The sequence below is a fragment of the Rattus norvegicus genome, chromosome 16 (assembly GCF_036323735.1).
Source record: "Rattus norvegicus strain BN/NHsdMcwi chromosome 16, GRCr8, whole genome shotgun sequence".
Classification (NCBI taxonomy): Eukaryota; Metazoa; Chordata; class Mammalia; order Rodentia; family Muridae; genus Rattus; species Rattus norvegicus.
The window spans coordinates 61,259,948-61,280,150 of NC_086034.1; the positions used below are offsets into that span (position 1 = coordinate 61,259,948).

General features: G+C 34.6%; 1 protein-coding gene and 1 long non-coding RNA gene across 5 annotated transcripts in view; one reads left to right on the forward strand and one right to left on the reverse strand.

The window, feature by feature from the left end:
• Nucleotides 1–20,203, forward strand: part of Sgcz (sarcoglycan zeta) — a 1,080,539-nt gene that overhangs the window by 896,230 nt on the left and 164,106 nt on the right. The window lies entirely within an intron of this gene.
• Nucleotides 961–19,221, reverse strand: LOC134482509 (uncharacterized). Its single transcript, XR_010058730.1, has 3 exons — nucleotides 19,114–19,221; nucleotides 7,095–7,237; nucleotides 961–1,067 (listed from the first exon to the last, which is right to left on the reverse strand). It is a non-coding gene; the product is annotated as an uncharacterized LOC134482509 (long non-coding RNA).

The window sequence follows — 20,203 nt, forward strand, 5'->3', positions numbered from 1 at the left end:
AATAGCATACATTAAGTTTAACATTATTTCCAAGATTTTAGTCAGATAAAAAACAATAGGGACACGTATTTATAACTGATGTGCATGATTAAACTTTAAAAACAACATTTTTTTAAATAATTGAGATAGTTTTGTTGAATCCAAAATATTTAGATACATCAAGGTATTGCACGATTCACTCACTTTCCAAATTTCCTCTGTGCTTGTCACTATTAACTAGTTTAGTGGAATTAAAGAAACTTTCAGTAGATAAAAATGAGAAACACACTTCCCCTAGATAAGAAATAAATGTGGTGACACAGGGACTAGTTCTTGCTGTTGTTTCTCATTTAAATGCAGCCTACTGGAAAGCCCAGTTGGCAGTAAAGGGCGGTAAATTCCCTCTAAAGTTACCAAGGCTGATTTGTATTGTCTATCTGGGAACCCAAGTTACAGGTAGTGAAGACCTTGGCCACTGAGAAGGTTAAAATTTTATCTTCTGAGGTGAGAACTTTTGAGAGTATAACCAAAGTCATCTCTGAAAAGAACCGATAAGAACTGATTTTATCTCTGGGCCAAATACTACAGAGTATATCAACATTGTAACCTGAGTATATTAGGTAGTGGCAGTTGGACATCAAAATCTTTCTACGCAGACTAGCTGATCTCTGCTGCACAATTATCCAAACTCTGCTATATTGATTGAGAGCTATCATCCACCACCACCACCACCACCACCACCACCACCACCACCACCACCACCACCACCACCACCACCTCTACCACCACCACAACCCTGTCCTATCTCCATTCTTTGCTACTGGTCATCTGTATGTCCCATAGTTTTGTCTGCTAGTAATTAGTAGGAAAAGTGCAGCATGAGAGAGAGTGACCTCAGTGAGGACAACTGAACTGATAAGAGAATACAAAGTAGCGAAGTAGCCTTATTCCTTGAAAGACACATATGACAAAAATATAAAGGAAATATTTATTTTATGATCAATCAAAGTGCCCATCACTGAATTCTTGTGGCTCTAAGGTCTCAGGACAGCTTTTAGGAATCAATTTTCTCCTTCCTCCACGAGGAGCTGAGGGGTTAGAACACAAAAAGCCCAGTGTGACAATGAGTACTTGACCTTCTAAGACGTCTTGTTACAATGAACTTGCCCTTGAGTACATATAGCTGTTTGTTCTTGTTGTAAAGTTTATTTATTTCACTGATGAGCTTTAATTTTCAAGTTAATAATGACAAAAATGTTTCTAGATGCTTATATCTTAGGATCAAAAGATAAACACAAGTCACTAATAATATTAGAAATGGAATTTTAGTTAAAAATTTGAGATGTATATCTGTAGGTATCTTTTCGTATATTTACTTAATTTTGTTTTGCTTCAATGTTTTGCTTATTGTGTGTGTGTGTGTGCATCAGTGTGGTGTGTGTGTGTGTGTGTGTGTGTGTGTGTTTGTGTGTACATCACTGAACTCTTGTGGCTCTAAAATTTGGGGAAATACTTTGGGAGTCAATTTTCTCTTTCTAACACATAGTCTAGTGTGACAGTAACTGTTTTACCTTCTAAGACTTCTTGTCAGTCTCCTCATACATTTTCATGTCTTTAAATGTACACAAAATTACAAAAATCCTATAATATTCAGGTAAGAAATCTATTAGATTCAAAAGCCATTTTAAAATTTCATAATTAGCTGACAATGTTATATCATATTATTTTGATTTTTATATACATCTCTCCTCTTAATTTCAACCTGCTGTCTCTATTTAGCCAAGACATAGTATTTAAAATCACTTTCTAGTAGCAGGACATTGTGGCTCAAGTCCATAATGACAGCACTTAGCAGGCTGCTGCAAGATTGTTGCCATGGGGTTTAAGGCCAAAATGGGTTCATGATGACTCCCAGGCTGGTCTGGGTTTTACAGTTATTTATGAATTTAATCTAACACATGAAAGCAAGGTTCTTTCTGAATAGACAGTACAGCTCTCTACAAACACACATTATATAACCTTCCCTATGACACATGGAGTGGGTTTAATTTTCCAGGAAACTGTTCTCATCTGTTGCACCTACTACTTCTCTCTCTCTCTCTCTCTCTCTCTCTCTCTCTCTCTCTCTCTCTCTCTCACACACACACACACCACATATACAAATACCACTACCAAGAATCTTTAAGTACCTTATTCTATTATCAAAACAACTTTTTGTCATACTCATTTTTTTTCTTTTTTTTTTTTTTGGAGCTGGGGACCAAACCAAGGGCCTTGTGCTTGCTAGGCAAGCGCTCTATCACTGAGCTAAATCCCCAACCCTTTCATACTCATTTTTAAATCAAGCCTTTCTAAGCAGTCAGTGAAACAATGTATTTAAAAATATGTAGTATATATTCTACCCTGAATATATTCAATGCCCTATTATAAATTATTAAATTTGTTTGTGAAGTTAAATGAATTATTTTCTTCAACTTGGCAAAACACAAAAGCTGTATAATTTCAGTGACTAAAAAAAAAAGAATTCTACATATACCTTCAAGACTTATATTCTAATATTATGACAAAAAATCTTTGAATATCAGGAAATTAAGATGATAACATATGAATGTAGCTGTGTGCAGGATATTAATAGGATTAAATAATAAACAATTTAATTGAATGTAACCGATGAAAATTGCATTGTCCTATTTTATTGAGACTGTAAGCATCTGTGACTAACTGAACAATGACATGAATTATTTAAATTTTTTCCAGACTATGATATTTACTTAAATTGCTACATGATTTGAGTGGAATCTCAGATTTTGTTTGACAAGCTAATAAGTATTCCCAAGTAGCTACTCTCAAATAATTCTAACTCCAGAGAATTGACAGGAAGGCAATAGACTCGAGTGACTTGACTTCTGAGTAAGCAGAACATGAACAAGTCTCTAGTCATCTTGTCCTTGCATGTGGGTCCACTCCTGTGATACTATCTCAATGACTAAATTAGTATTCGTTCTGTGCTTTGTGTGTTGGAGTTTTTATAGAACTCATACATGAAGCCACTGGAAAGGCTCTCACAAGCAAATGACTTTTATCCCTATGAAGTACCATGTTAAGTTCATTCTCTGTCTCTCTCACTGACTACATCAACACCTTCCCCCCATGCAGATACACTTTCCTGGATAGATATTTATTTATACAAATAATTACCTGAAAATTTCATAAATAATCATCATTATGATTATTATGCTTTTAAAGCTGGATTTTTAAAATGGGATACATTTTATAGTACTGTTTGTATTGCTTGTTTAAGCCAAATTTCTCTCATCTATATCTATCTCTATCTCTATCTCTATCTCTATCTCTATCTCTATCTCTATCTCTATCTCTATCCCTATCTCTATCTCTATCTCATCTATATATATATATATACATATCTCCAAAATCTTTATATTAAATGACAGTAACAACACCCTAACATCTAATTATCATCATCAAAGATTATTAAATGTCTGAAGAAATAAAATGATAAAGAAAATGTATTCGTAAAGAGAATCTTACATATGCTCTTTGAAATTAACATGGCATTTTACAGAAAAACACAAAGTCACTTGAAAACTTGCTAGCTCAAACACATTCCTTAGCATAATAGTGTTTTAAGCCTGGCTTGATGGTTAAGAGTGAATGATTGTGAAAACGATTGAGGAACTAGATGTATTAGCCTCACAATTAATGTGACTCACATTTGTTAGCTCCCTGAAGTGTAAATTGAGATGATTATCTCCTCTTAAATCTCTTCTCCTCCCTCTTCACTTTCAGTTCTTTTTTTATTAACAATATCTCCTTAACTTTGTCATAGTTAGTAATGTCTGCATTCTGCTTTGCTGGGTTACTACCTGACACTGTGGGTTTGATTCTGTCCGTAGACAGTAGCCCAGCCGTCAGTAACTTTTTCTTTGCTGTGCACAATCCTGTAGACATCCAGTACTCTGATGACTCCTTGTGCTTGTGTGTCAATTGTTGAAATATCTAGCCTGTGTCATCGTTGCTTTTGGTGTTTTCTGAGAGTAGCAATGATGGCACTTTCATTTTTTTCAGATATAAGAATATTTGTCTAGCGAATAGTTGTCTACTTAGCACTGACTATTGTCATAAACTGTTGAAGAACACCCTGATCCTCTTCTCCTCTTGATGATGTAATATCGTGTCTGGAGAGCCTAGAAGTGTTTGAATTTCCCGTTTTGCAGGTCAGGAAAATTTGTACTGTTATGTCACTTAATAGCTTTAGTGTTGTTTGCTGGTTGGTGATTGGTCATTGTGAGGAATTGTCACTACTATTTCTAGAGATCACCTGGCTTTATCCTTCCAGTAGCTAATAGTACAAGTATTGGGGGCTCTGTTCACTGCTAGTTTTCAGTCTTACTTGCCAAGTCCCTTGGTCAGAGGAAGCAAACAACATTACATCATCATATCTCAGATTGTTTAAATGCTTTATACTTTTCTTCAAACCACAAGTAGTTGTCATCCCGATCTAAATTTTTGTGAAATTATTCTCCATGTGAATTTGGCCCTCATTCTCAATAATTCATATATATATATATATATATATATATATATATATATATATGTATATGTATATGTATACACACACACACACACACACACACACACATATATATATATATATATATATATATATATGGGTCTGCAATCTTCATTTTGATCTTACAATTTACTTTAATTCTATTGCTCAATGGTATTATTAGTTACAAGAAACTTAGATAAATTTTGTATTGTTTATAAATTTTAAAACCAATCATTTAACAATACTATTTGAGTGTTTGGACGGGTTAAATTTTTAAGGAAAACAAAAGCTTCTTATTGTTGTTTCTAAACAGGGTTACAGAGACTGAGCAGAAAGAGAAACACAACTGATGTGCTCTGTCTTCTGTGGGTCTGATGAGTCCCTGACTGTCTTGTACCAGGGCGTGGATGAGTAACTATGTGGTTCCTGCTGTCTATTCAGTCTCTACTGAATTCAGTATGTGCAATGGTCAGAGATCCAGGAGTTGTATTGTCTCAGGCCTTTTTCCTTGCTACCTCTTTCCTCCATGCAAATTATAATGTGTGTTAGACCTAGGATGAATATACAAGCTACTGAACATATTAAAAATTCGTGTGGCATAATTTGTTAAGTAGTGTAGGAGAAAGAGATTTGGGAATTTCCTGCGTTTCAGTGTACAGCATTGGTGGGAATTGTCTTCATTTTCTCTTACCCCACTCCTCCCCATACATTCCTTCTTCCCTTTGTTTTTCATTCCATCGAATGCTCTATCTTTATGGACAGCCCATAGATGCTAATACCATAGAACCATAATCTGAGTAGTCCTTTTCCATCATTGGTCTTCTATTATACACTAGCAAATGTATTTAATTTTTTTCATATCTATTCTGCATTACTGATCTAGATGCACATAATAGCATTAAAGGATATTCTTACAACTGGTAGAGATGGTTGTTTGTTATCTGTGACTAGGAAACATTTCGCTATTTATGCATTGTTTTTCTTCTGGATGAACTTAATCATCAGCCATCAGATTTCATTAAACTTCTTGCTGGGAACCTAATGATGGTTACACTTGGTTTCATGTAAATGTCATCTTTATATTGTGGTGTCGTCCAGCTGGGAACACAGCTTCTTTCAGGGTTCCTAAGAATTCCTGTGCATGGCTCAGAAACTATTCTTACCATCTTTTTTATTCACATTACAAATCCCTTTGTAATCACTTAATGATCCCTACTAGCTGTGTGAATGAGTTTAATCACTTAATGATTCCTACTAGCTGGGTGAAGGAGTTTCCACTCCCTTTAAAACTCATCAGCCTTTCTGCTGGTATAGAGAGAATATAATTTCTTTCTTTTTTTGTGAATGTAACTTGGGAATTTAAAAAATACATTTTAAAATAATTACTTCAATTGAAATAGATTTTTTGAATTTTTAAAATTAATTTATTTTATTTATTTACATTCCAAGTGTTGTTCCCCCTCCGATCCTCTCTCAGATTTCTTCACCCCATCCCGTTTTTCTGAGAGGGTGCTCCTCCACCCACCACCCCCACCACCTCAGCCCCCAGCATCCTCCTTCCCTGGGGCATTAAGTGGCTACAGGAATAGGTTCATCCTCTCCACTGAGGCCAGACAAGGCAGTCCTCTGCTACATATGTGCCAAGCAGCATGATCAGCCCATGTATGCTCTTGGTTTGTGGCTAGTCTCTGGAAGCTCTGAGGGGTCCACGTTAGTTCATATTGTTGCCCTTTCTATTTGGTGGCCATCCCCTTCAGCTCCTTGAATCTTTCCCCCAACTCTTACATAGGGGTCTCCAACTTCAGTCCGATGGTTGACTGTAAGTTTCTACAACTCTCTCAGTCAAATGCTATAAAATCTCTCCGAGGACAGCAATGCTAGACTCCTGTCTGTAAGCTCTACATGGCAACATTAATAGTGTCAGGGTTTGATGCCTGCCCATGGGATAGATCCCAAGTTACTCCAGTCACTGGATGGTCTTCCCTTCAGTCTCTACTCTATTTTTGTCCCTGCATTTCTTTTAGGCAGGGAAAATTCTGAGTCAAAAATTTTGAAGGTAGGTGGGTGGTACCATCCCTCCACTAGGGGCATGTCTATCTACTGGAAGTAGTGTCCTCAGGTTCCGTCTTCCTACTGTTGAACATTTTGGCCAAGGTCATTCCCACTGAGTCATGGGAGCATCTCACATCCCAGGTGTCAGGGAATTTCTAGAAGTTCCCCCTTCACTCAACACTGTCAGCTGCTTATTTTCTTTCATTCTCCTAGCTGTCTGGGCTTGTCTCCTGACTCCTCACATACCTGATCCTGCCTTCATCTCCCCCTTCCCCCTACTCTCCCACCCAGGTCCCTCCCTCCCTCTGCTTCCTGTGATACTTTCTACCCGTTCTAAGTGGGATTGAAGCATCCTCATTTGGGAATAGAATTGGATCATATCCTCTTTCCTTTCCTCCTTCCAGCCCTTTCCAGATACTCTTCCTCAAATTCCCATGGCACCAATCTCAAGTTGATGTCTGCATTTTTTATTATTATATTTGTTACTCACATGTTTACACAAATATTTATATTAGGTGCATCCTCTTCCACTGCGGATAGACAAGGCAGTCCTCTGCTACATATGCGCTCACCAGCGTTGACCAGCCCATGTACATGTAGGCTCTTTGATTGGTGACTTAGTCTCTGGGAGCTCTGAGGTGTCCATATACACACAGAGGGGAGGGAGGGAGGGAGAGAGAGAGAGAGAGAGAGAGAGAGAGAGAGAGAGAGAGAGAGAGAGAGAACCAAAAACAAAAAGAACAATGTCATTTCTGCAATGAACAACCAACAAAGATGCTCAGCTCTGGAAGAAGCTAATTCTCCTACTCCCAGCAATCAATAATTATCTTTAGTTCTTTGTCTAAGGATGAGAATTCACAATAAATCTCCCCTTCCACATTAACATACCTTGATATAATATTTTAATATGGTAGACTGAATAATATTATGGTTTTTGATTTTGATATCTGACCTTGAGCATCCATTAGGGCTTTGGGTTCTAATCTCTGTGTTTAAACAAGTTTGTGTTTCAGCCTTGTGCCTTGTGTAACTATTTAACCAGGGGCAAACTGAAGTTCGTAACAACCTGTAAAACTTCAGCATTACACTATTGTGGTTATTATAAGATGTAGTAAAAGTTTAACAATTAAATTTAACGTGATGCTCAATACCATAATTATTCTTAATTTATTGAAAGATAAACACATATTGAATGCACCGTGCATTTTGGGATCTTCAGTAAATACATCGTCATCAATGCAATTAGGAAGAGTCAGGTGTGAAAGTACAGCTTGATCAAGTGGAAAATTACATTTAGGGTAAAAGAGAAATTTTAATATAATTGGAAAATTACTTTGTATAATAGGGGAGAATTGAGAACGTGAAACAGAAGGAAACTGAGAAATTATTTAGGGGCTGTTTTGTCTGTTAGATATATAAACAGTCAATTTAAAGAGCCTGGATCTCACATTACAGATGAATTCTAAAAACTTATTAAATTTGTGTATGGGTATGTGTGTGTATACTCAGGTGCACATAAGAGTAGATGTAACTACATATATTATTAACATTGAAGAGGAATCCTAAATGAATGGAAGTAGGAAATGTAAAAAATGTTACTTCCGATGTGGAAGGGCTTGGGAAGGGCAAATTAAGAGGGAATGCAAACAAGATAAACAGGGGTGCAGGGTTACTGGAGGCAGAAAAAGAATGCTATTGTCTGAGAGAACAAGGGAACAGTTGCTTTCAACCAGCTAAGCATCCAGAAGACTGAAAATCCATCTTCTGCTGTCATTTTGATTAAAGTTCAGTCACATTTTGTTTTTTACATATTAGATTTATAGCAGTATGGTGCATACCAATTTCCTTATTTAATGTTTGGAATAAGTCACAGAAGGCATACAAACTGTATTAATTGTGAAGCATTCTTTTAAAATTTGAATTCACTTTCTTGTTCACAGGGACCACATACTTACTAAAATTGCTACTAATTGCTTCCAGTATTCTGCATGTGTTTGATCTTACGGTTTCCTGCCTACACAAATTCATATTGATCACAGCATTCAATTTCCTTTCTTATTTTATTGCTCTTATAGGAACCACTAAAGGATCCTACTTTCGTTTTTCTTATGATCTAAATCAGTGTAATGACCTAACATTTCTTAGTGATAACTTACAGCTTAATTCCCCAAAAGGGGATTAGTTGGGAGGTTTTGTTGTTGTTGTTGTTGTTTGTTTGTTTGTTTTGTTTTTTCTTGTTTTTGTTTTTTGAGCAACTCTAATTTGAAACTTTCCAGATGATAGTCAGGACTATTCGACCCCCACATGCTAATTTTTTTTCTAATAAACTATCTCAGACAGATCTTTGAATAGCCACACTTGCTTTTTTATGTGTTTTTCTCCACTTTTTTTATTCAAACACTTTACTACAAATACTCTCCTTCCAGTTTTTGCTTAGAACAAACTTTTATTTTGGTCCTTTAGAGGCTTTAGGAAGAACGACATAGATAGAATAATTCCTATTTGCAGATGAGTCAGCAGACATAGAAATTTTAAGTGGTGCACCTAAAACTCTGAATTCGAGCAAGAGCTAGGACTCAATCTGTGATCTCCATATCTTTTATGTGGCTTTTGTAAAAGTCTCCTACAGGATGTTTTACTCATTTATAATGAACACTTGCATTCTTTCTGATAGCATTAGAAATAATAGAACTTTGTGTTTAAATTTTTTTATTTAAAATAAATATGGACTTTTTTAATTTAATTTAGCAAAATTAGTCTTATTTTTAATTTAAAATTAGATAAAATTTCTACATTTTTGTTAACCTGTTTTAATAACAGAACATGGAATGTGATTTGAAGATTTTGAGATCTATTTATTGGACATGCAGAATCTTGACTCCACTTCTAAATTCAGCAATATGAATGTTACAAATATTGGATTTGTAATCATATCAACACATGTAGTATATGTAACTTTACTATAGTTTAGAAGTCATGATTTTTGCTAATGATAGTCCCTCTCTGAATGTATGAAATTATATTATTCTCATAAAAGTTATACTGGTAAATTGGATGTTGACATTAATTACTGTATGAAGATTTATATCCTAGTTTAATAGTAAATTAAAATAATCACCCATCTAATTAAGATTTATACCCACTCAATTTTATTTCTAATCTTTACATAACAGGAATCTTAAATTAGGGTAGATTCTTATAATACACTATAGACTTTGCATGTCTTGATACTTGATCCACTACATATTAGATATTTTTCACATAATAACATAGGTCAACATTTCCAAATTGTCATCTGTTGCAAAACTCCATACCCATCAACAAACTTATAGATCTTAATTTTATTGATTTTATCTGATTTTCTGGTTCAGTCAGTATCTTATTCCTATAACATACATTAGTTTATAGTGGTAAATAATGAAAATGAAAAATGTTTTGTTTGCTTTAGTATAAAAATTAAATCAGTTCAGTTTTATATTTATACTCAAAATTAACTCAAGATTTAAAATTGTTGACCAAGTAAGTAAATGTTTATAAAATGTTTTGACTACTTTCATTAAGGAATAAATGTAAATCCCCACAAGAAAAATGAATTGTCATGGCTATGAGATATAGATGAGTGTGAAAAACACGCGTGCGCGCGCGCACACACACACACACACACACACACACACACAATTTCTTTGTAAGAGGACATTGACATACTCTTAATATGTAACTTCATAATTTATTTTTCATTACTCTCAAGAGTAACACCATTATTGAAACTATAACAGATTATTTGTATTGTAAATTTTAAGATGCTATTTACATAATTACAGTACATTTTCCTTCTCTTTATTCCCCCAAACCTTCCCACATACCTCTCCATGCTATTTTTCAAATTCATGCCTTTTTTCATTGTTATTGCATAGTTATATGCATGTACATATAAAATCCACAATATAGCCTATTCACTGTGTAATGTTAATTTTATGAATATTTTCAAGGCTGACAATTTGTCATCAGATAACCAGTTGGTGTGCTCTCTCCTGGCGAAAACAACTTCTCTTTCTCTTAGCATTCCTTAGCAGCCTCTAGTTCTTTGTGTAGGGTTGGGACCTCCTGGGTTTTCTCTCACCTTCTTTAGCATGTCTACTTCTGATGTTCTTATTTAGCCCATGTTTGGGCAGCCATGTTGATGAGACTTTACATGTGTATCTCCTGACATTACTAGCTGATATAATCTCATAATAAACTCCCGGATCTTATCAGCACATCACTTCCTCATTGTACTTTGAGCCTCAGGTGTGGGAGTACTTTATAGATGTATCGATTGCCGCAGTGCTATGTAGTTCTCCATTTATACAGGATATAGATTACAGCAATGGTCTTTCTCTGTTGCAAAGGAGGTTTCCTTGATGAAGAGTGAGGACTGAACTTATCTTTAGATAAAAGGACACATGTTTAGAATGCAGTTGGAGATTATACTGGCTTAGTAAAATGGTGGCTATAGAGTCTCTTCTAATTCCATGCCTTATTTTGGCCAGGATAGTTGACTAGGTACACAGTATCAGGTTGTTTTTATGTTGTGTGTGATTTTCTAGGTAATATCTTTATAATATAATTGCTATTTAACAGAATGTTCTAAGTTATTGTTTATTCACTTTCTTTTCTGGGAACTTTTGTTTTTGTTTTATTATTCTTCTATTCACCAACTTATTTCTGTGTTTCCATTTTCTCTCTTTACTGACTTTCTAATGTAAAAAAATCATTTTTACATTCAGGTAGAATTGTAAATTCTGTATCTCTGCATACACACTCCGCAACATTCAACAATTTCTGACTTTTTGCCAATTTTAAAAGTCTATCCATGAATTATTGGCTGAATTAGAACTTACTATGTAGGTGAGCCTGGCCTCAAACTCATGGAGATCCTCCTGTCTCTGCCTTGCAGGTACTGGAATTAAAGTCATTTTACATCATGGCTGGTTAAAGTCTAAGTTTTACATTTTTAAAAATTTCAATTCAACTTATTTTTCATCTTGCAGTATTTTTCTTTTCTCTTGTAAGTTACTTTTTGGCTTTCCTCAGAATAATAATTGACTTGACCTTTCATCTTTCAAATTGTCCCTTTTATAGATTTGTCACACTTCATATTTGTTTTATGTTACTAGTTCTGTATCACTTTTTACTTATATTCTATAGGGAGATTATTGATTTCCTATCACATTGTGAGACATACTCCTTTTCCTCAAGAGGTCAGACTATGTAATCTGAATGCACGCCAGTGCATCCCAAGTTAACATTATATGAACTCATATGTGATGTAGTGATCTCATTCTTTTGCAGATGTTACACACTATTACGTATATGTCTCTCATATATATTCATCCACAAATGCCATTACAAATTGAATTCAAACAAGCTAATATCTCTTACAATTAAAAATGTTGGAGGCATGTTAATTATTTTCTTCAATGTTTACTCTCCAACCTGCATTTATCTTTCGTATATTTGCAAATTTTCTACTATTATCTTTATCTACAGAAGAAAAAACTTCCTTCACTCTTTAATGTGTTAAAAGCCAAATACTTAGAGTTTTCTCTTGGTTAGATCAGAAATCTCTGTAAAACCTGGAGTATTATTTTCTCTACACAGGATACCCTGATGATAAAATTTCACTATTTTACTATATTTTTTCAAATATGCTGAGGTGGGTTTTTGTTTGTTTTGTTTTGTTCACATAAAGTTGACTTTCTGGCAGGTCCCACAAATGGTAGCCTTATAAACTAAGGCTTCATTCAGTCAACTCCATGGTTAGTGTGCCCTCCAGAAATAGCTGTCATTTTGTGGTCTCAATGCTAATTAGTGTGTTCATAATCTCTCTCTGAGCTTTCAGATTCTAAAATAATCTTCCAGTAACCTGTGACATCGGCTCACCGCTCCTGAGTCACCCTTTGGTCACAGCCATTCCAGAAGATCGTTTCCATGCAATGTTTCTTTGCATTTAGAGTCTGTTTGGAATTGTTGTAAAATGTTGGGGTTCTCTCTCTCTGAAACTTCCTCCATTACTTCACTCCTCCCCCAAATTCTACCGGATTCTACAGCATTAACTTCCATTTGATTCTATAACTCTGCTTGTCACAAAAGTGTAACAACTACAATTGATAGAAAGTATTCATAAATATCAAGTTCACCTTATCAAATTCCACAGCAACATGATGCAAATCTATGCTTTCTGCTCCCAATAACTAAAACAAGTTTTTAATAGAGTGTCTTTATTACAATTTATTTTATACCAGGAGATTGAACTCCACAGAGTTTACGAACTGATAAGAAACAATAGCTCCTACTCTTACCTATAATGTTTTTAATATTTAATATTATCAGTTATAATTAGCAATATGTTCGATGGTGTCTAAGGAACTTCGTGTACATGAAATCATTGCATCTTCTCAAGAATGCTACACAGTAGGTCCTGTTGTTACTCAAGGAAATTCAGGGCTCAGGAACACCAAGCAACTTGCTCTGATTTTTGTGCAGTTGAGAGGATCCCAAATTATAACTTAGCTGAGCAGCAATGCACAGTCCTCAGAACATTCCCAAGACCTGCAAGGTCAGAACTAAGCAGGATGTTGCTGTCAAATACTTATTATTTTGGAAGCCAATAAAATAATAGAGAGATTGTGTTAAAAGAGAGTACCATGGACAGAGTCTGAGTTGTAAATTATATTCCATTGATGCTTAAATATCATTACTTTTATCCATGGCATTACACCATTCCAAAAATATTCTATTGCAGGACTGTAAGGCAGCAGAACCTCTTGCGGTTTATTAATCTTGTTACAGTCATCCATAGTATATGACCTTATTCATTTACTCTGTAACATTCTACCTCATTCCTGCATTACATTTTCATACTTGATTTAAAAGAAATATTTTGCATATATAGCAGAGAATGGCCTTATCTGGCATCAATGAGAGGGGAGGCCCTTGGTCCTGTGAAGGCTTCATGCCCCAGGGTAGGGTTATGCCAAGGCAGTGAGGTGGGAGGGGATGGGTGAGTAGGGGAGCACCCTCATAGAAGTGGAGGGAGTAGGTGGGATAGGGATTTTTTTGGAGGGGAAACCTGGAAGGGGGATAACATTTGAAATGCAAATAAATAAACTAATAAAAATTTTAAAAGAAGAATTTTTTTGAGGAACTTTTTTGTAGAACAAATAAAGATGCATAGTTTTTGAGTGAATGGACATTTTCTTTTCATTTGAGTAAATATCTAAGAAAAAATTTACTGAGTTATGTAGGAAATGGTATGTTTTTTCAAAACAATCATCTAAATCGTTTTCATTTGTCTATATTCATTTTTCAGTCTCTACTATTCTTAAGGTTACTAGTTGCTGCATATCATTTTCAAATCTTCATACTCTAGATGTTTTTGTTGTTGTTGTTGTTGTTCTTGTTGTTGTTATCAGCATACTAAAGGTCATGAAGTAGATGTGTGTTCCAACTTAACTGGGATTTCTCCAAATGTCTAATAAGATCTCACAAGGTTATGAAACATCTGTATGTATTCCAGGACAATGGAATTATTTAGAGCACAAATTAAATACCATTTTTGTTATCTTGTTCTGTTTTTGTATTAGCTTATATATTTGGCAAATAAAATTTGCCATTTTATTGGGGTTTGTTATTTTATTAGTGGCTTTTGTCTTCTGGGTTTTTGTCTTTGCCTTATTTTTTTATTATTTGTTTTTACATTTATTTTTCTCCATCTTTATTAAATTGGGTTGTCTTTGCCTTATTAAAGAGCTCATTTATTATTATCCTTCAAAGGGGAGAGTGTCAAAGACTCTTAAATTGCAATTTGATATTTTTATTTATGATATATAAGTGTTATATCTGAAAATTATTTATGAGCCCAAAGAATCCTAAAAATATCTTTCATGTTCTTATCTAGACTACTTGTTATTTTAGACTCCTTTTTCTATTGAAAGGACCATTTTGGTTTTGATCAATTTGGGTATTACTTCACAGGTAACCTCCAGTCTTTGACAGTCATACATAATGCTAGTTTTTTACACATTATCGATGAATTTTTCTGTTTGTATATGTGTTGTAATTAGGCATTTTTAATTTTTACCATTTAGAGTACAACCCCCCAAAACAGTGTCATATATAGATAAACATGCATATAATCATACAAATATTAGACACTATATTAGATATTAGGTAAATATTAGCTCTCTGATAGCAATAGATGTATTAATAGTACATAGATAGGACAGCAATTCCAATATTATACTTGGAAATGACCACATAATTGAAAAATATTCAATCTACATTATTATTTATTCAAGTTTTCAGAAAATCTAACATATCAATAAGTATTTGCAATGTTCAGTGGTTATGATAGAATGAAACAATTTCAATTAGCTATAGAAAATATAAATACATACTGATATGTTTCTAGCCTCGACTTCACTGACTACTGGCTCAGAAAGTGTATAATTAGACTTGACACTGCCAAAATAGATAAAAATATACATTCAAATAAGTAAGCTGAGTTTTCTCTTCATTGTTGAAGAAGTTATCTGTTTCTACCACTTCATTTCCAGAGAAAAAACTAAAATGAAAGTCAATTGCATATATTAAAGTTATCCAGTCTTTCATGTTGGTTTAAAAATACTAGTAGTAAACTTTAACCTCACTCTTGATAAATGCATGTAACACATCTGAAATGGGACAGTATCTACACTGCACAAAGAATTCAAAACACTGAACATCAGAAAAACAAATAGCCCAATTAAATGGGCAGTGTAGAGTTAAGCATAGACTTCCCAAAAGATGAAGCATAAAAAAAAATCACAAAACATTTAATTTTTTATATAATTAGCCATTAGAAAAATGGAAATAAAAATTACTTTGAGAGTTCTTCTTACCCCAGGCTGAATGACTATAATAAATAAAACAAATGAAAAGAATTAGCTGGTAGGAATGTAAAAAAGCAGGAATATTTATTCTTGCTTGTGGGGGTACCGAATTGGCACAGCAACTTTGGAAATCAATGTAGAGGTTCCTCAAAAATCTGAGAAGAGATCTATGGCAACATCTGGCTGTACTAGACTTCTATCAATATTCACATCCTCGTACAATTATAGATGTACCATATTGTAATATTATTCAGCTGTTAATAAAAAAATGAAAATTTCAGGTAATTAGATAAAGCGAAAAACAATCATCCTGAGTGGGGTAACTGGTGGTTTGGGTAAAAATACTTTCTTTTATAAGAGTTGCAGTGGTCATAGTGTCTCCTCACAGCAATATAAACCCCAACTAAGAAATCATCCCAACCCAGAAAGACAAATATCTCCTATATTCTCTTATACATGGCTATTAGACACTAAGATTGTGTGTGTGTGTGTGTGTGTGTGTGTGTGTGTGTGTGTGAGTGATTCAATATACTGAGGGGTTACATAAATCGTAGGGGACCAGAGTTGGGTGTAGGAACTGATCTAAAAATGAACACATAGAATATATTTATTTTCATTGAGAGATAAAGGGGAAATTAGAATAAGATTAAGTAGGGAGAGAATTTGGAGAAAAAGGTAGAGCAGAGGATTAGAGGAGGGGTAAGTATCACTGAAGACCTTTTGGAAATCTATATTGAAACCTGCTAGCAGCTTCCTAAAAATGTTTATATTCATAAGAGTAATTTAAATGGAGTTATTATATACTAGCGTAAACAGCACCTCAATAAGGCTTCACATACGACCAAATAAAAACCTCAGTGCCAGGAATGGGTTACATCTTTTGAGTTGTTGTCTGAAGAGGCCCATAGACATCTGCGTAATATAGGCTAGTGCCAATACTGTTGTTTTCCTTCCATAACCTGAAAGTAAGACCTTGTTACTGAGAACACTTCATCTGTGTGTCATTAAACAAGAAGAAATGGAGCTGGGGCTCAACTGGAAGCTTTATCCACAATGAATAATGTTCATAATGGTGTAGGCTAATATATGTGCTAATGAAGGAGAAAAGTAGCCATCGACCTCATTCAACTATAAACTCCGGAAGCTACAAGAGCAATCTTCCTGCAAGATAAAAACCACTGGCACAATAGTGACATAAAGAGTGTGGGAGAAATCAATTACATTTTTATCATGTGTTTAAGGCCTGCTGTATGAGATGGAACCCCTTCTTAATAAGGTCAAGAACCTGACAATAGAGAGGTCGTAGGCCCTAGTGGGAAACCTCCTATGATCATTCTGCTAAATGAACAGAGAAGTAAAATGAGACTTCATAGCATACTGCTATACCCAAAGACTAGAACATTGTTCAACTTTTATTAGATAAGGAGCTTCTTCAGTAGATAGTAAATAATATGGATACATCCTACCAGACATTGTAGAGAAAGGAGAGCCTTTAGACTACTCACTCCTGAATGATATGTTTTCAGCAAGGTATGTTTTACCTCTTCAAGGGAAAAGAGGATTCAGAAAAACTGATAAAGCCATAGGTAGTGGATAATTCTAAGGAAAGAGCATTTATCCTGACATAAAGGGCTGATGCATGTGTAAATTTATAGAGACTCTGACAGCATGAATAAGATCTGCATAATTCGAAGACAGGCAAAATCCTGCACAGAAGATAATTGTGTACAAACCCCACCTAACCAAGAATTTGCCACTGAAAGCTATTGAGAGTGGGAAATCAATTTCAGTAGAATCATCAGTACACTGAATCATCATACTCTAGGGCAGGCCTCAGCTCTATGACTAAATGCCTATCACAAAATAAACATCATGCTTTTTTCTGTTCTTTTTTTTTTGTTTGTGTGTTGTGTATTCTTTTCAGCGATTGCTTTGGTTTAGTTTTGGTTCGTTTTTTAAGTGGCATAAGTAACATGAATTTGATTGGGGAAGAAGAGAAGGAAGGGTCTAGAAGGTGTTGGAGAAGAAAAATAATTATGTTCAAATATACTTCATGAAATGAGTTAATAAAGAAGCTATTTCTAAATAAACTATGATACAGATCAGAAAATTTTTATGTCAAAGATAACTGAAAGTAGAAAAGGATTGTTATACAAGTGTAAGAATTTGAGTTACCATCAATAGCACTTATGCTAAGATACAAGGGTCCTAATAAGTATACATAATTCCAGTACTGGTAGCTAGAGAGAGTCAGGTTCAAAGTAAGATTGAGTTTCAAAAGAAACAATAATGTAGAAAGGCAAATGGTAAAGACCCCTGTCAAGTTCTGCTCTTTATATCCTCCTGCGCACATGTTCCCCCACATATGAAATCAAATAAACACACACACACACACACACACACACACACACACACACACACACACACACAGACAGAGAGAGAGAGAGAGAGAGAGAATAGCAAAATATACTGATCATAAATGGAAAGCCATCAATAGCAAAGACAAAATATTATGATGTAATAGAGTATATGACATTCTTTAAGAGAATAGTATCTGAAGGTCCCCAAATAAGCACAGGTCTCAGAACTTTTCTGAAAACCAATATGTAATGGTGAGTAAATGGAACCCAAGGGACCAACTGCTCATGTGGCATACTTTTTAGAGTTCAAGGGAAGGAGAACAATATGCCATGTTACCACAAAACAAAAAGCTTCATACCAGTAAATTTGGAACACTAGAAAAAAGTATGTAAGCATTCAACATTGTATTAGTGTTGCAAAAATATTTACCAAAGTTTAAAGTCACATCTTACAGATTAAAATAGTAAAATCCTTCAGTAAGTCAATAAGAGGACAAAGGTGCTTGGTGTGATGGGTATCACCTTGCTAACTGGGACTAATATCATTTCAACATGACCTTGAGATTTTGCCAGGGAGTTGAAACAAAAGGGGAAAAGGCAAGATTATCAAGATTATAAAAATAAGGAAGCAGCGTTTGTTAGTGATATGAGGCTTTATGGAGAAAAATTTAAATCAAGCTAAGAATAGATTCAGTTAAGGCTATCTGTGTTTATGGTTCTAGAATATTCCCAAATACAAATAACCAGCAAAAAATAAAAATGACATAAAAGAAAAGCCACAAATATCATTCCTCCCCCACAAAAGGCCTGCAAAGGTAATTTAAATTCTTTGATTTTTTTTATCATCTACCTAACTTATTCATGAAATACTGCCTAGGTATTTCAAAATGGGTAAACATGTAATTTTGGTCTGACAAATTAATGATTAGGATCCTTTGATTTAATGATACTAGCAACCAAACATCTTTCCACGATTTAGAAGCAAGAGATGAAATGGAATAATGTAATTCTGTGCCATTCTCATGACAATTCTAGAAGCTGACATCATCCTACCGCCCTGGGCACACCATTGTGTCCATGGTTGCAGATTTCTGATTGGCAAAACTCCACATCTGCTATTACACAATTTTATCCTCTGTCACTAGGCCATCTCTTTCTTATTCAGGTATCTTAATCCCTGTTCAACTAAGACTATGTCCCTACCCTCAAACCTCCACGGTTATATAAGCTCTCTTACCCCTACTTCATTCCCCAGGAAACTCCCACAAAGTAGAGACTTAATTTCTGTTTGTTTGTTTGTTTGTTTTTTGCTCCTCATATGCATTTCTTCTGCTCTCTGTTGAAGCCCTTAGGCCTCTGAATATCATGCTGTGCCTCCTCACAATATGATGTCACATAATAACCTTTGTTTCCCTGTGCCCAACCCTTGTGACATTACCTGTAAAATCATCTCATATGAATATACCAACCATCCATTACTATGAAATTTTGATTCAAATAGGAGGGCCACAACAACACTAGAGAACACCATTTTATGTTTTGTGTTCCCTGCTTGAAGTGCATAAGAGGACATCACGACGTAATGTAGCTAAGCACTACTGAAGAATAGCATTGACCTTGGCTTAGGTAGTTTGAAGATGTTGGATGCATTGGAGGATAATTAAGATGATAAACTTTTATAATCATAAGATGGATCTATATTATATGCTCACTGTTTTCAGTGGCATTTTTATAACCAAACTAACACATTTAACTTTCAATAAATATCCGAGTCACTGATGAGGACATCACTGTGAATGTAAGCATAAAAGTCACTGGGTTTCTCTACAAGGTAATAGGCATTTGGGTTTTATTTTATGTGTATAATTATTTCCAAGGCTTTTCTCAATGAGAAAATCAAAATTTCGCTTGACTCATACCATGCTCATTAACTCAACTAAAATGACAAAATATGGTTTTCTTTTGTAAGAGGCATGTAAAATTTGAGTATATCCATTCTTAGTATATCATAATCTTTGTTCTCAGGACTATCCATTCATTTACATTATATGTGAGTAAATTAAACTGTGCCCTATACATTAATTTCCCCTTCTTAAATATAAATTTCTGGGAACTTTACTTTATGTGTATTTTCTAAATAATTTCTAAAAAAGTGCATCCTAACTATTGTGGGTAACTTTTTATGATTTCTTCCCTGGGATATGAAGCTGATCAATACATGCTCTATATTTTGAAATCTCAAGTACCATAGAAAAGGTTAGAAATACATTTATGTGTTAGAATCCACTGTTTCTTTTGACTACCACTGTGACAAAATAATAGCAATA